The following is a 14,296-nucleotide window of genomic DNA, read 5'->3' on the forward strand; positions in this document are numbered from 1 at the left end:
CAGCTTTAGTCAGTAGAGGGAGTATGGAAACCTGGGTTAAAGGCACATAGGTCACCCATGACATCCAAGAGAATTGACTTTCTCCTAGAATTCCTCTCTGGTCTGCAAAACCAGGTGAATTCTCTACACATACTTTTTTTCCTAGATACCAAAATGCAGCTGTTGGCTTCTAACAGGGTTGATGAACTGAAAGAGTAGGAGAGGGGAATGATCTTTTGTGCCTGCCACGCTTTTCTTCTGGTGCAGCCTCCCTGGGAGCACCTGCAGCTGGGGCTGGTCTGGAGCATCACCTTTCCTCCTCTGTGTCAGGACCTTCTGTCACCATTAGTGACTGCAGCAGGGTTCTGTTTGCCTCCAGGGAGGACACAGCCTTCACCTTCTCACTGAGGAAGCTGAGGGAGTGGCTGTGTGCATGACTCACTGCCAAATGTAGATGTTGCAATGAGCATCCTGCAGAGCAAGTGTTTGCTGGGGCTCCCTTGTGTAAGGGGAAGGATCCTGAAGAAGAAGAAGGAGGAACCTGATGAATCTGTGAGCTTTCTGCTTGAAGACTCAGCCCCAAGCTGGTGCAGAACCAGAGGAATGATTTGGGGGCTCTGATTGGTGCAATCCAAGAGTTTGAAATGGAGGTAGGCAATATAGGTTCATCCATTCTCTTACCAGTGTGCCACTCTCTTTGTGTTTTCAGATGTAACACTTGGTCTCTGTTTCCCATAAAAACAGGAATGTGGACTGGCTTGATTTATGTTTACCAGAAACTTCAAAAGAAATTTGCCACAAATCTGATATCAAGTGAATTGTACTTTTTAATGTTCCAGTATTGCTTGACTTTTGGTCAGACACCATGTAGCCATGATACAGCACAGTCCTGCCAGAGTGCATGCAGCATTTGTACTTTCTAGAGCTCATTCCTTGCATTAGCAGTCTGGGAACATTCTCCCCTGACTGCCCCTAATTGGTACTGCATGACATTATGCAACCCATTTCAGCTGCCTCTAGTCTCTGAAATGCTGGGCAAAACTTCATCAGAGACCTTGGTTGGCTGAATGCAACAGAATAAATCCTAACATTCATCTGCACTCATTCTGTATATGTCACAGATGGAAATGCAATATCAATATCAACAGTCCAGGATTTAACTTCCAGTCCAGGCTGTGGAACTCCAGATTCATTCAAGTCTGCAGAGCATGGATTTAGAAGTATCAGAAGGAAGAGCTGCTGTATTCCAAGGCATCGAGTTCCTAAAGCATAAAGGATGAATTTAGCAAAAGGTCAAGGTAAGGGTCGAGTCTGGTTTGATTTAAAATGCTCATGATAGAAAATGTGAGAAAAATAACAAAAATAAAAAAGGAGTTATTATCTTCAGATCTCTGTGTGCTTTTTTCTGCCTCTCCTCATGTGTGTGGGTTTTTGTGTTGGTTTTTCCTCTTCCTTTCATTCTGACTGCTCTGCTATGACTTATTTCTCATTTGCTCCGCCATACAAGGGAGATATTCTGAGGGCTAAAATTCATTAGGCAGTAATTAAAACAATGGAGGAGCCATGTTAATGTAAAACATTTACATTTCTTCTGTAGTTTTCAAGAAATAACTCTTCTGCATCTGTCATCTTTTAGGAAATCTGTCAGAAAGTAACAAGTAGCATCTTTCTTTCCCTTAAGATTCCAGAACTCACAGGAAGCTCAGGCTTCTCAGAAAGTTTTTGTTAGTGTCCTATGCAAAATAATTAAAGTCAGAACCAGTCAGTGGTGATGGAAAGGCTCCTGAGGGGAGGCACAGCCAGTGCTGGGTTTGATCTGTGAGGGACTGATGGTTGCTCCTCTGCACACAACCAGAGATGACAAAGGACATCTGCACCTTCATGTCATCATCTCAGGAAAGCAAAGCATTGCAGAGGATTGTGTACTGGTAACAAGGGGGGTCTGTTATTGGGGGCACAAGGAGATGGAAGAGGGCTGTCTGTCTGTCTGTCTGGGAAGAGATCTCTTTTCCATGAATGTGCTTATTCTGGGCTCAGGTGTGGTCCTGTTCTGAAAGGCACTTTTCTATTCTAAAGGCACTTGCAAAACAACCTTTAGAGTGATGTAATTTTGGGACATGAGTGAAGCGTGGCAAAGTGGGGAGAGGAATTACCCAGAGAATTCAAAACAAAAACTTGTGCAAGTGTCTGGGGTAAATATTAAGCTCTCCTAACTAAACCTTGAGGGGATCCCATCCTGTAGTGCATCTGTGCTGACTGCACATCTTGGATTGCCCCTCTGAGGCAGTGACTCCTGCAGGATCCCCAGTGCAGGACAGCAGCTGAGTGTGTTCCCCCCTAGGTCAGCACAGGAGACATTCTGGGTGCAGTTTGCCCTTTGTGAGCCTCCTTCCTACCCTTACCCTGGCAGGAAGGCTGCAGGGAAAGCAGCTTTCACTCTTCCACCCTGCACCCCTGCCCCTCCTCCTCGATGTCCTGGACACTTGCCAGCCTGTGACCAACTGTCCCCAAGAAATATTTGCTTCCTGTTTTTTTTGCTGAGACCTCCAGAGGCCTCGTTTTTCATGAATAAAATATGAGCTGTTCTCCTGGAGCCATGAAGGGAGGAAACCACTGCCAGTGCTTTTTATTGCTGTGGTTGCTGATGCCTCTGGCCTCGCTGACAAGGAGAACAGAGGAGAGAGGAGAGGGTTTAGTCCAGTGACTGTTTGCAGTGTGAGCTGTGCTGCCTGGAGCCAGTACTGAGGAACAGCTGACTTTGTAATACCTTATTTCAAGCAGTTTGTAACTAAGGAATTAAAACATTTCAGTTTGAACTGAAATTTCTGATGGCTAATGCTTGGTTTTCAGTCTCTTCCCCACCTTTTTTTTATTATTTGTCCAGATGAATGTAGAGTTGTACAATCTCTTGTCATAGCTGAATCACACTTTGATTTTTCTATGAGTTTCAAGAGTTTATCAAGATTCTTTTGCATTAGCTTAATTTTTCTTGCAGCTCCTCTTGTCTTGGCACTTTGTTCAGATTTAATAGACAGGATATACAAACAATAATATTAAATAACAATGTTTACCCTGTTGGTTACTGTGCTTGAGCTCCTACTTTGAAGACTTAATGGATGAAGTGAAGGGATGTCAAATACTACTTTCTTACCCATACCAAAAGTATTAACTATGGGGTTTTTTTCCTGGGCTTTAGGAACTATTATCCCCTAAACATCATTTGTCCTGGAGACTTCCAGGCTGCCAAGCAGAGCTTTTCATGTAGGTATTTCTTTTGACTGTTACACTGCTACCAGAGCTGAGATTTGAGACTGATTCCCACACCATTTCTGGATCCTCCTTAATAATTCTCCTAAGAGAGTCCCTGAATTCAGTACTCATATCAGCTAAGAACAGGTCAGTTTGGTAGAAATATTTTCATAATTGTTTCCATGTCTATTCTGAGATTTAGCTTTCCAGTTCTGCATCTATGCTTATTAATGACATTTTGATAGAAACTTTACCTGAATGACTAAAAACCTCTTTCATCCAGCTGGAACATTGACTGGAAAAAAAGATGCTGCCAATATACATGTGGCAAAACTAAACCAGGAAAGTTTGAAATGCCTTGCCCAAGAAGAGAGAGGTTTGGCCTTTATTCCCTATACTGAGCACATTTGACTTCCTCCTTTAATGACTTAAACAAATACATTTGTGCAGGGTATATGTACATTAATAAGCAAGTCTATAGGCATGTATTTACATGTTTGTACATGCAGGGTGTTTGTGTAGGACACTGTATAGGTTTGATTAAATACAAGTTGACCAATAGCTCAGAAAAAGGTCTTACATTTTGAAGAATATTAGTGTTAATCTCTAGACATGAAATGCAGATTCTTCCACTCGTACAATGGATATTATTTGGTTATTTCATTCACTTCTTAAATTAAACAAAGTTGTTCAAGGCATTTGCTCAATATTTCAGTTGTTATTAATGTAAAATATGGTTTATTGCTGTGTTAGAGAAGGACTCTTAGGCAAGGTGCTTCCCAGTTTATACAGCAGGGCTGTATAAACTGTGTTCCTCAAGTCCTCTGTGACTATACTGTTATACAGAGACACCCCTTTTTGTCTCATCAGTGAATTCCTATTTTAAAACCTCCTGAAATGCCATGGCATAAGGTGATAGAGGTGCTGAAAGGTCACAAAATGTTCCATATTGTCATTAGGGTGAACATGAGCTGGGCTTGTGCTGTTGCTTTCTCTGCCTTGCAGGGTTGATCTGTTGATGGGTGATACAAACACTGATGCCACCTGCACTGAGTTCTTTCACTGTAGGAGACTTGTTGGAGTGGAATAGAGAAAGGCAGAGCTGCAAACACAATCTTTGTTGTAAAATGCATCTATAGCAGCTTTAAAAATGGGATTGTTTGTAGAGATTATCTGCCAGAAGCTTCACTGGGCTTAACTGTGAGTGGATGGTTTGACCTAATACAACCAGAATACAGCAAAATCCCCCTCATGAACTTCCCTTGTATCAGTGCATTGTAATAATCACAACTGTGCTTAGTAAACCTCATTTCAGAATGGAAATATTACTTATAGAAAATAACCTCAGGGTACAGTGCTACAGCATGTTGTGTGCACACATGCACATCAAGTGAAAGGTGTACAGAGGAACAAGATACACCTCACCTGGTCTAGATTGTAGGTTATAAATCAATTTATTAGAACTGGAATTTTATGGAAATGAATGATTGAAAAGGTAACTGCCAGAAGTAGACTTTATTTCCCCAATACATCAGTCAGTGTAAGCAAGGTATTTGACTTCTTTAGCTGAAAAACAGAGTAGAAAGGAAGAGTATAATTAGAAAATCCTATGCTGCAGCAAAGTGGATCTTTATTGAAGAAATGAAAGGTTTAGAAACCAAAAGCTTGTGCCATCTCTTAATGACATCCCACTGCACCTCAAAAAATACAGCACAGGGAAAGGCCTGATCCTGATTAGGGAACTGCACCTGCAAGCCACAGCACAGAGTGCACACTTGCTGTGGAGCTGATTAATTGATTTCCTGGAGATTGTTCCTGTAGGTGGAGTTAAACCTGGATTTATGACTTTTGTAAATTCAGGCTGCTATTCCTTGTTGAACTCATTAGGCTGGGAGCACAATGTGCTTCCTAGCACTGGGTGCTTGGATGAAGTTTCATGGCAATGGTGACAAAATCATCTGTCACTGAGACAAGCCCATACAGGCCAGCTGTGGGATGTAGAGGTGGAAAGTGATTTTGCAAACTGCTGCTGCAGAGATCAGGGATTCCAGGAGAGATGGGTGGCAGAAATGTGGGTTGTGGAATTGGGAAGTGATTGCAAAGATCAGGGATTCCAGGAGAGATGGGTGGCAGAAATGTGGGTTGTGGAGTTGGGAAGTGATTGCAAAGATCAGGGATTCCAGGAGAGATGGGTGGCAGAAATGTGGGTTGTGGAGTTGGGAAGTGATTGCAAAGATCAGGGATTCCAGGAGAGATGGGTGGCAGAAATGTGGGTTGTGGAGTTGGGAAGTGATTGCAAAGATCAGGGATTCCAGGAGAGATGGGTGGCAGCATGTCCTTGCTGAGGCCTTGGCTTTGGCAGGCTCCAGGCACATTTCCTGTGAAAACAAATGGCACAATTGTTGTGGGACAGGTCTTGTTTTGTGTTGGGAATGATGCCTGCCTCCTGCAAGCCCACACTGGTACAGGAGAAGTATTTCACTCTTCTATCTGCTTCTGGGATATAGGCTTACAAGATTTTTCATACACTTGGCTCCTCTCAAAACAGCACAGTCCCAAGGCAGCAATGATGGAGTGGACCCAAGATTCTACTTTCTTTTCATCTGCTGCCCAGATTGACCTGCTTATGTACTTCTAGATCTACCATGGACACAAACTGGCCTTTAAATACAGCAATATGGAGTTTTTTGCAATGTGGGGATAGGGAGAGTGAAACTGCTCTGCAAGTTTGAAGTGCTGTTTACAGGGGTTATCTCTAATATCCTCTTTATGTTCCATGAAACAACTTCAGGGCTTCAGTCACATCAGCCCTGTGAAGAAGGATCTGCATGAGCCAGGTATTTTAAGTGGGGAAATTGTTAGACTTCAACTCCCTGACTATTGGGACCTGAAAGTCACAGCAGTGTGTCATTTGCAAGGCAATTCTCTCTGGAAGTGCAATATGGCTTTTTTTTTATGACCTTGATGTCACAAAGCATTAATAATCTCTTAAATCTACCCCACTTGCAAACAAAAAAAAAACCAACAAGGTACAATCATTTGTTTGGATTTTGGATTGGTATTTGTAGTCTGCTTAAAAATCACAGCTTTTGGTGTGATACATAGGTGTGAATGCAGGGGGTTTCTCTGCCAAACTTGCCTGGATACAATAGATAAACAAATTTCAGTCTGTTGGGAGGACAGCTGTTTCCATGACATTTTGAGCCCAGTTTGGAAGTATCTTCATCTCTATTCTTAGCATGCTAAATGGGCATTATATGGCTTAATTTATATTTGTGTTCTGCATACCAAAAAGAAGGTTCTATTAATTTCTTATTTCGTTTCTTCAATAAACACCTCAGATAGTAACCTGCTGTTTCTGTTCTGTTACCACAAACATTCTTAGAAGTTTTGCAGAGGATGTGAAATGGAAGGTACAGGTGAATTACTGGAACAGGCCTGTTCAGGCAAACACCCCCTTTGAGAAGCTCACTGTTACCACAGGCTCAAAGAAAAGAGAAACAAACCTCAAGTGTGATATACAACAATCACAGTACCTGTTCAGAGAAGTTTACTTTTCTTCAAGAGTTGAGTTGTCTCATACTTTTAAATTTTAATTAGAATTACCATTGTTACTGCTGCAATATAACTATGCTAATTACCTTTAATATATTCTGGCATTGAATTCCACAGGATAATTTATCTTAATTGTATTTTCCCACTTGTTAGCCTTATATTTGAGGTTTTTTCACTTATTAACTTCATATTTGTTGTATATTACATTGAGCTCATCTGTCAGTACTTAGGGCTGGAACAGAGAAGGCAGCATTAGCATTTTAATGTGTGCCTTCCATATTCATTCTGATGAGTTAAAGCACTTTACAGATCAGGTTAGTATCATTGTTTCTCTTTTGCTGTTGTGAAAGCAGTTGTTGACATGGAGGGAGTTTCCATTTTACACCAGCAGTAAAACCAAAAAATGGATTAGGATCCAATTCTCATGTGTTGCTGTACAGTGCTCTACAGAACATCACACTGGCTGCATTTTGACAGTGATTCTTTCTTACTGGAACATATGTAGTTCATGTAGTGCAATTAATACAATTAAATTGACAGGAAACTGAAGAAGTGTGTGCACGTTCCTGGATCTGGGTTATATCACAGCATTTGACAGCCAAAATCCATGTTATAAAGGATTTTCTGTAATAAACATTCTAAAATGAAAATGAACACCTGGCAAAAGATCAAGCTTTCTCAGCCTTTCTACATCTGTTTTAGTAAGGCTGGGGTTTTTGGGAGTCAAGGCTGCCCTTAGCTCCTGGCAATCCCTGCAGCAATATCCAGTTGGTGAGTGAGATCATTTGGGGCATCTTGCTACTCTCCTGTCACAGGACATAATATTTCTCCACAAAGAAATGACCTCCTTTTATAAACCTTTTAATAATATTTCTGCATTAAAAATAACCTCTTTTTTATAACCCTTTTCTTTAAACCTTTTAGCATCTTACTGAGAACTGACAGCAGGGATCAGGGGATGGTTCTGCAGTGCTCTCCTGGTGACAGGATAACAGCCTATTCCATCAGTACTGAGACATGGGGTGCTGAGGGTTTGGGCTGGGTATTTATGCTCTGCCCATTACTGTGGGCAATATATTTTTATTTATTTATTTATGCTCTGCCTGATACTGTGGTATTTAAATTAGGTCAGACATGGTCTTTGGTTGAAACCTCTCCTTAATTAAAAATGTCCATTTTTTGGCAGGAAGCAGAGGGCAGTTAGTTGTACTGTTAACAGCCTCCTACCTTTTCCAGACTCCTCCTGCCTTACACAGGAAAATTGCTACTATTCCATATCTCACATACAGCTCTGGCAGAGCTCATTATTGTGAGATTTACATCACACCCATTACACAAACCTGTTTGGGACCAGCTGGCTGCTTTAGTGACTGGGAATCAGTGGACTGGAGGTGATCCTGCATGGGACTGTAGGCCTTCATGCTCCAATTTTTCTCATCTGCAAGTTGTTACAAAGATTGTTCCTTGTGTGTCTTGGGATCTTCTGAAAAAAGCATTCCCTATGTTAAATTACAGTGTCAGAGCCTTTTTAAGGATGGTTTTGCTTTTCTGGTGAATTAAAGGCTGAGAAACTGAACTGGATGCTTCAGTGCCCACAGCCACAGCAGCAATCCAAACCATGTCCAGGCACTGCCTGCTGATGACATTTTAAAATCCTGGCTTAAGTGTCAAAATTAAAGCCTCATTTCCCTCCCCTTCCCCATTAAACACAGCTTTGGTTGTAGGTACTGAAATATTTTTTGAAGTCTTGGACAGAGATAGGAAACTTTTTCATACTGGCTCCTGTCCCTCAGCTTTGATCCTCTAACATGCTCCAGTTCATGAAAAGGAAACAGGATTCTCCTGCCTCTCACAGTACATTCTGTAGCTCTGCTAGAAAACATCTGGTGCTTCTTTTGGGTTTAAAACAGTCTTTGTGGCAAGGCCCAAACAACATGGAAATAAACAGCTTTTTTCTTTTTTCTCACAAAGTACAGGCTGGCTCCAGTTTGTTACAGAACTTGAGGCTGAGAATTTGATGAGGATTTTGTACAGAATTTGACAAGGTCAGAGAACACAATAAATCTTGACACCCCTGGTGACAACAAGAAGAGCTATATAGAGGGGAATAATTTTTTGACATCTAATGAAAAATATTGATCTAGAAGGAATTTTGATTTGCAATGCACTGAGACTGAGCTTGGACAGTTTTCAGGCATGCCCGTGATCCTTTGACAACTGGGAAAATGCAGAGTTGCCCCATTATGGTGGATCTTTGTCTCCCTGCTTTTTGGAGGACACATGGAACTATACAGGGAATTATCAGAGGTTTATAAAACAGGCTATGCTTCCCCTAATAAATAGACTGTAGGAACCACACTGGGAGCCCTAAGGCTGGCTTTCTTCTCTGGATTAAATGTATATAAAGAGAAGTGCATGAACTGGATGAAGAACATGATAATGCCCAGGATCTGGTTACCTGGATTCTGTGTGTTAGAGGGCCCCTTGAACAATAAACTTATCCCTCTCAAATTTGATTCCAAGCCTACAAAATAAGGTGGTTTTTGCTCACCTTTGAGGTCAGGAGGCTTGCAAGTCTCTTTTATCTCTAGGTCAGCCCAGGTAAGTGCGATTGGCAGTTGCCCTGATCTTTGAAAATGAACTAAGTAAAGGACAGTGTGCTCTTTAGTCTTGATTTAGACAAGCAACAAGGTTTAGGGCCTTTAGGGGAATGATGGAGTGGTTCCAACAAGCTTCTACTTTCTTTTCATCTGCTGCCCAGATTGATCTGCTTATGTACTTCTAGATCTACCAGTGACAAAATATTGTCTTTACATATAGCAATGTGGGTTTTTTTGCAATGTGGGGATAGGGAAAACAAACATAACAGGGAAAATAAATATGTGGTACTGTGCTGGAATGGTTTGTTCACTACTTAACCTCTGTTTTTTTGCTGTGTTGTTCCCTGCCACCCATGAATAAGATGTTATGCTCATTACTGCCAAATCTCCCTTCAGTCTCTCCATGCTCTGATCCTCCTGGATTGCTTTTTTTCAGTAATGCTTAGTTGTAGATGTTTGACTCTGAAATGCAGATGTCAACCAATACATTTCTGTTTCAGCTGAATGAACAGCTATGTTCACAGATATTATTTCTTCTCTCTATGACTCATTTACTTCATCTGTAAAGAGGAGCTTCATCCTCAGATGAAAGACTGACAATAATCTACTGACTTAATAAAAGAGATATTCCAGGTTCTCCACTGCCAGTGTGAACTTGCATAGGGTATTTGGACAAACACAGAATTTCAGAAGGCCTCCACTTAATGGATGCTGAATTTCTCTGAACATCCACTTGCCTTTGGGCTCATGGGCAGGAAACAGGAAAATGGCAGTATTTCTTCAATTGTGCAGCATGATCCATCTTGTTGTTTTATTTTTGTGTGAAGTGCTGTCCCACATTCCTTGGAATCACTGCTACTGCAGCAAGGTAGTTTACTTTCAAAATGTGGAACAACAGGAACTAGGCTGTGTTAATCATTAAATTATACTGGTGGTGGGAGTTTAAGTAACAGCTAATGCACTAATTTCAGTATAAGAAACACACTAAAAAAGCAGTAAGAGCTCCTCTTGATCTTCATAATTAATGAGAACTGCCATGATCCTTCAACATATTTCTACCCACACTTCCTTTTATGTTGAGAAATAGACAGGAACTCACAGAAGTCAGCTGTAGAAAGCCTTTCCCAAAGCACTTTCCAGCACACTGCACAAGCCATGTGTGTCCCCCTAAAGGGTCCTGGAGCCAGACCTTGCCCATGTGAATCCTGGCCAAAAGTCTCATTTCTTCCAGTGAAACAGAACAAAGTGAGGCCTCCAGACAAGAGTGCACCCAGCACACACCTCTGAGCTGTGTGTACCCAAGTAAGATCCATCAGCTGTGCTGAGTGTTCCTGGAAGGGAGATGAGTGGGATTCTCATCACTTAACTTTAAACATCTCATTTGGCTAGTTCTCAAATATCTCTGTAATTCATGGATGGAGGAGAGCATCATTAGAGAGCAATTCATCCATTTTAGGTGCCTGCAGTACCATAAGGGGAATTCTACCCCAATGCCTGTTTCTCTGCACTCATTATATAGAAAGCCTAGACAGGTGGTTTGGATATAAATGTCTGAAGATGAGAGGTTTCTCTCACCTATCTAGACACAACAGAATCTGCTGGATATTAGAGGCCTTGTGGTGGCTCTGGGTCAGATAAATGCCTGAAAACATGTTGCCACTTGGCTGAGTCATTGCAACCATGCAAGATCTTAATTTTCATTTAAAGACTGTTTATAAGAAGTTTCTGAACTTTAGTCTTGGCCTAGAATGAGTAAGGCCTAAAGCAGCCACTGATCCTCAAGATAAGAAGGTCTTTCAGCAGCTCTGTAATCAAAGGAAAAAAACAGCTTTTCTTCAGATCACTGCTTTAATCTTGTTCCTCCCACCAGTGCTGGAATTTTGTGTTCTGCCCCCAGATGCAGAAGGCTCTTTATAGTGTCAGCCTGACTGAACAGTAGGAGCTGAGGCTGTCATTGCAGCTGCACCTTTGAGGTGCTGGAAATCACAGAACTGAAAGTTGACAGTCATGAACTTGTGCAATATTTTCAAATACAGTTTCTGCCACCACTCAGTTCCCACAATACAGAGGCAGGGATTTCTAGGCCTGTGGTAGGGAAAAGAATGAAGGGATTCAATTCATGACCCTTGTTGGCACCTGGGGTCTTGGTGCCACCCCTTCATGTGGCCTTTATGTGAACTGTCATCTTTCAAATGTTGCTGTCTTTGGGGAACAAGTGAAGGATTGGGGCATTAGGGTGGGCATTGCTATGTGACAAGTTGAGTGTCTCATCAGCTCTTTGCACAGAAGTGCTTTATCTCTGATGCTGGTGAATAAAATGGAAAGGTACTTCAACATTTTGGCTGTCTTTATTTAAACACTATAGATAACAGCAAAACACAAAATATTTGCTCTTTTTGTTTCCCTAGATGCAGGCATGAGTATTCCCTTGGTTTTTATGTTACATTGTCTGTGTGATGCTTCTGTTTGTCGGAGTAATTTAAAAGAAAACAGCAGTGAAATTTTTTAGAGATCCCAACAGCTAATGCAAATACTTGTCAAATCCCAGTAATGGATCAGTCAAGTGGAGACAGTTTTGCCTATCTGTGAGAAGCCACTTTTCAAAACAAGATATATATCATATCATAGAAAACAAGAGGGTAGTAGAGAGTATTATCAGGCAAATGTGATAGCCCAGAGATGTCAGATTACATGCCAGCTCTCTACACATAATGGTTTAATTAAAGTCATTATTCTGCTCACCTGTGTAAAATTAACAAGTCCACACATCTCCATAGGCTGAAACTTAAGTGTCTCCTGTGCTCTCCCATGTCTGGGACATCAGTGAGGGGCTCTTTGCCTGCACATAAGCCTCTGAAATGGTAATTGGGAAACAGTAGTGTCTGTGGGGTGATGGCATTTCAACATTTATAGTCATCCTGAAGCTTTGTGACAAGCAGGTACAATACAAGCTGAGGGACAGCTTTGTGGGAGAGCACTTGATAGAAGACACAAATTCAAGTCTACAGGCACTTCAGCCACATCACTGCTGGAAATTCCCCAGAGAGAGTTTAGCAGAGAGGCAGATTTGTCAAAATGATTCAAGGAAATGACTGCAAGAGCTGTGAAACTTTTTTCTAGCTTCATTGGGCTTGATAAAAGAAGGGAAGGGCAAGAGGGGCTTGATTCTCCTCCCAGAGCCACATACTTTTTGCAGGCAAAATATAACCCCAGACCTGCTGACATTCTTTGTCATGTAGAACAGGGCTGTAATTTAAACATTTATGTAGAAGTTATTTGTATTGATAACAAATTAGTGTATATAAAATCAAGCATAAAATTTTACAATTGATCAAAAATGAGGTTTAACTTTGAAGCAATTCCTAATTTGAAATCCTACCCCAAAGCACCTGAAAATATTAAAGAGGAATTTTTTTTTCAGAACTTCTTTAAATTTATACTCCTCCTTACCAAATGCATATAATGCTTCTTGTTAGTCTCACAAAGGGAGGTCACCATCATTGCTCTGCCACCTTTTGGATAAGGAAAGAGACTTGGACCTAAGGATAGGGTCTGAGTGAGCTGGCAAATCAGGGGTGGAGCTGGATGGAGAAGTGAGAAGTCCTGTTGGAGCCCAAGCCTGATTCAATAGGCACCTTCTCATCTTACTCTTCTCCTGGTGCCATACTGTCTCCCTAGGCAACTACAGATTGGAGAGGAGACAAAAATTCTTGTATACAGTCTGTAAAGCAATGACTTGAGCTTGGATGTAGGAAAATGTCAGGGAAATACAGTAACTAGCAGTTGAAGCAGAGGCGTTGAAGTCAGGTGCTTCAGGTTCTATTTTTGGCTTGGACCAACCATTTCCCTTCTGACTTTGGCTTCCTCCCTGCAAGATGAAAAATGAGGATGCCTACAGCTGCCTCCTGGGACTGGATCATCTTGCTAAAGCCAGGACTGTCAAATCTCATATTCTGGGTGATGCTCAGTTGACCTCAGCTCCATTCTTCTCTGCTTTGCTGCCTGCACCTCCTTCCTTTCTATCTCTGCTTTTTTTGGGCTCCCACAGGCAAATCAGAGCAGCGTCACAGCCACAAATCTGGGGATTGCTGTTGGGTGGGAGCCTCCTCTCTTTCTGCATACCCTGGGGCCTCCCACCACAGCATCTGATGTGCAAAATATCCTGGGCTGCCCCTTGGGTGATGTGGGTGTCTGCAGAGGTAATGAAGTACACTGAGCAGAGTTATGGCCCTTGTGCAAAGCACTTCCACTCCTGTCTAAATTAGGGATGCAGTTTGAGGGCACAGGCACCAGACAGGTGCTGGAACATGTACAGGGGAAGGCAGCAGAGCTGCAAAGGGTCTGGCACAGAGGCCTGATGAGGAGTGGCTGAGGGAGCTGGGGGTGCTCCTCTTCCTGGAGAAAAGGAGGCTCTGGGGACCTTCTCACTCCCCACAACTCCCTGACAGGAAGGAGCAGCCAGGTGGAGGTCAGGCTCTGCTCCCAGGGAGCAAGGGACAGGACAAGAGAAAACAGCCTCTAGTAGCACCAGAGGAGGTTTGGATTGGACACTGTGGAAAATTTCCTGATCAAAAGGGTTGTCCAGCCCTGGCACAGGCTGCCTAGGGCAGTGGTGGAGTCACAATCCCTGGAGGGATTTAACAGATGTGCAGAATTAGCACCTGGGGACACGGAGCAGTGGTGGCCTTGTCAGTGCTGGGGACTCCATGAGCTTAAAGGGGTTTTCCAACCTAAATGATTGTATAGCCCTGCTCCCTTGTATCTCCGTGCAATGTCAGCCCAGGCACGGCTCTGGGAGGGAGCAGCAGGAACTGGTGAAGGCCAAGTGATGGTCACCACCTCAGCCCGGCCATCCTTGCTTTGAATCAACGAGTTTCCAAGCTGCAGGTGTGTTCTCTTTGCTGCGTTCCCCG

At 42.4% G+C, this 14,296-nt stretch overlaps 1 protein-coding gene across 1 annotated transcript in view; it reads left to right on the forward strand.

Moving 5' to 3' along the window:
* Positions 1 to 1,000: 1,000 nt before the first annotated feature.
* CLIP2 (CAP-Gly domain containing linker protein 2) overlaps positions 1,001 to 14,296 on the forward strand; it is a 99,030-nt gene continuing 85,734 nt past the window's right edge. Inside the window, exon 1 of the mRNA XM_077188857.1 lies at positions 1,001 to 1,277. The gene's annotated coding sequence lies outside the window, so the exon portion shown is untranslated. The remainder of the gene's footprint in view (positions 1,278 to 14,296) is intronic.

This window comes from Agelaius phoeniceus, chromosome 20 (assembly GCF_051311805.1).
Source record: "Agelaius phoeniceus isolate bAgePho1 chromosome 20, bAgePho1.hap1, whole genome shotgun sequence".
Taxonomy (NCBI): Eukaryota; Metazoa; Chordata; class Aves; order Passeriformes; family Icteridae; genus Agelaius; species Agelaius phoeniceus.